This window comes from Ambystoma mexicanum, chromosome 2q (genome assembly GCF_040938575.1).
Source record: "Ambystoma mexicanum isolate Mex_15411 chromosome 2q, UKY_AmexF1_1, whole genome shotgun sequence".
Classification (NCBI taxonomy): Eukaryota; Metazoa; Chordata; class Amphibia; order Caudata; family Ambystomatidae; genus Ambystoma; species Ambystoma mexicanum.
The window spans coordinates 694,473,401-694,475,900 of record NC_090924.1 but is presented as its reverse complement, the minus strand read 5'-3'; the positions used below and the strand labels follow the sequence as shown (position 1 = coordinate 694,475,900).

At 55.7% G+C, this 2,500-nt stretch overlaps 3 non-coding genes across 3 annotated transcripts in view; all 3 read right to left on the bottom strand.

The window, feature by feature from the left end:
* Window positions 1-1,156: 1,156 nt before the first annotated feature.
* TRNAP-AGG (transfer RNA proline (anticodon AGG)) lies at window positions 1,157-1,228 on the bottom strand. Its single transcript has one exon. It is a non-coding gene; the product is annotated as a tRNA-Pro (tRNA).
* An 810-nt stretch (window positions 1,229-2,038) lies between these two features.
* TRNAL-CAA (transfer RNA leucine (anticodon CAA)) lies at window positions 2,039-2,150 on the bottom strand. The gene is made up of 2 exons: window positions 2,113-2,150; window positions 2,039-2,084 (listed from the first exon to the last, which is right to left on the bottom strand). It is a non-coding gene; the product is annotated as a tRNA-Leu (tRNA).
* A 288-nt stretch (window positions 2,151-2,438) lies between these two features.
* TRNAV-AAC (transfer RNA valine (anticodon AAC)) overlaps window positions 2,439-2,500 on the bottom strand; it is a 73-nt gene continuing 11 nt past the window's right edge. The window contains exon 1 of the tRNA in view: window positions 2,439-2,500. This exon is cut by the window's right edge and continues 11 nt beyond it. This is a non-coding gene — a tRNA (tRNA-Val).

Here is a 2,500-nt window from a genome sequence, read left to right as displayed (position 1 = left end):
ACTGGGCTCAGTGACATATGCCACCAAGCCAGCCACTAGAAAATGCGGGTTTTGCAGCTGTGGGCCAGTGGGGGTTTAAGGGCAGGTGTGCCTCCGGCGTCTCTGGCAGACAGCTCCAGTTGCAAGGCAGCAGAAGAGAACAGGGAGGCTTGCCGGGCGCTGCATTCGGGGGCCCCCACGAGGTTTTCCGCAAGCCTTACACTCTGAAATGTGCTCAAAAAAATGAGCCCGGCTTGTCAGGAGTGCGATTTGAACCCACGCCTCCAATCGGTGACCAGAACACCCAGATGCAGGGAAGAGCTGAGCCTCTTGAGTCTGGCGCCTTAGACCACTCGGCCACCCTGACAGCTATGGGCAGGATTGGGAAAGATTCTTCAGTACCCAATGTCACCACGTGCCAGCGCCGGTTTTCATGCCCCGATCTCTGCATCAAAAGTACCCAAACACTCACTTAAGGACCCAGGGATGGCAGGAAACGCCCACTGATGGAGCCAGTGGACAGTTTGCAGGGTGCAAATAAGGGCTGGCCTCAGATCACTCTTGGCGTAGTGCCGGCCTGTCCATACCTGTCGAAACCTGCATGCGGTCAAATGTGTCCGATTGACATTGTAGAAATAAAAAGAAACCAACACCATGTTTCTGCCCGGTCTCGAACTGGGGACCTTTCGCGTGTTAGGCGAGTGTGATAACCACTACACTACAGAAACAGCTCTGGTAGGCTGCGCTCTAGTGTGCTGGGCCAGCTTTCAGTTGAAAGGCTTTGTGGCACTGATGTCTCATGGGGCCCGCTGGTACCTGGCAGGTGGCACACACCAACGTGAAAGTTTGGCGCAAGCCTGCGCCGGACCTACATGGCAGCACTCACAGCACCTCACACACAGGCTGCAGACACATACAAAAGACCAAGCTGGATGCAACAGTGGCGCGAGCCATGGCAGTCCCCACCCAGAAGGCATGTCCAAACCGTTATACATCAGCTCGCCGCCAGCGCATCATTACAAAGGAGGGGGAATTTCCAACACTGCCTCTTGGGCCATGGGCTTAAAAGCAGCCAACCATTGGCGACGGGCATCGAACCAGATACGTTCACGCACAAACTATTTTTGGGGGGGAATTGGGGACTCTGTGTTTTTTGTTTTCGGCGCTCCAAAAAAAAGGGCTCGTCCGGGATTTGAACCCGGGTCCTCTCGCACCCTAAGCGAGAATCATACCCCTAGACCAACGAGCCACCGCATGCAGAGAACAGTAAGGGGGAGGGGGGTGGTCTGCTTACCTCACTTGGCGCCATGCCCCAGTCGCTCCACGGCCTGACCCCTGCGTGTCACGTGGCCTGCCCCTGGCGCAAGCGCAGAGGACTGAGCTGCCTCTCAAGCAGAGAAACAAGAAGAAGAGCGGCAGCCTTCGCTGGCCAAAGGCCATATGCTGCCGCTCGATCGGGCTCGATCAGGCGAGATATATGTGGCCGACCAGCCTAGAGCGCAAACCTCTGCTGCTCAGGGTGGGCAGCTTCCCAGCAGGAGGATGTGTCTTGAAAGCCGACAGAGGCAAGAAGGCGCACTCCCTCAGCCCGCTCCAACCTCTGGATTCCTGCGAATTTCAGAAGAGAACTCTGGGGCAGCATGGCTTCTGTCATCTCCCAACAGCCCCTCTGTTCTTGCTATGTAAATACCTTTACATCCCCCGGACTGAGCATGTCTGTTATTTTATTTTTATTTTGCTGAGGTGTGGTGCCTTCAATGACCGACAGGTGGCAGGAGAGCACTTTCTCCAACTGTGAAGGGGACTTTTTTCACTTCCTGAGTAGACTGGGCTCAGTGACATATGCCACCAAGCCAGCCACTAGAAAATGCGGGTTTTGCAGCTGTGGGCCAGTGGGGGTTTAAGGGCAGGTGTGCCTCCGGCGTCTCTGGCAGACAGCTCCAGTTGCAAGGCAGCAGAAGAGAACAGGGAGGCTTGCCGGGCGCTGCATGCGGGGGCCCGCACGAGGTTTTCCGCAAGCCTTACACTCTGAAATGTGCTCAAAAAAATGAGCCCGGCTTGTCAGGAGTGGGATTTGAACCCACGCCTCCAATCGGAGACCAGAACACCCAGATGCAGGGAAGAGCTGCGCCTCTTGAGTCTGGCGCCTTAGACCACTCGGCCACCCTGACAGCTATGGGCAGGATTGGGAAAGATTCTTCAGTACCCAATGTCGCCACGTGCCAGCGCCGGTTTTCATGCCCCGATCTCTGCATCAAAAGTACCCAAACACTCACTTAAGGACCCAGGGATGGCAGGAAACGCCCACTGATGGAGCCAGTGGACAGTTTGCAGGGTGCAAATAAGGGCTGGCCTCAGATCACTCATGGCGTAGTGCCGGCCTGTCCATACCTGTCGAAACCTGCATGCGGTCAAATGTGTCCGATTGACATTGTAGAAATAAAAAGAAACCAACACCATGTTTCTGCCCGGTCTCGAACCGGGGACCTTTCGCGTGTTAGGCGAGTGTGATAACCACTAC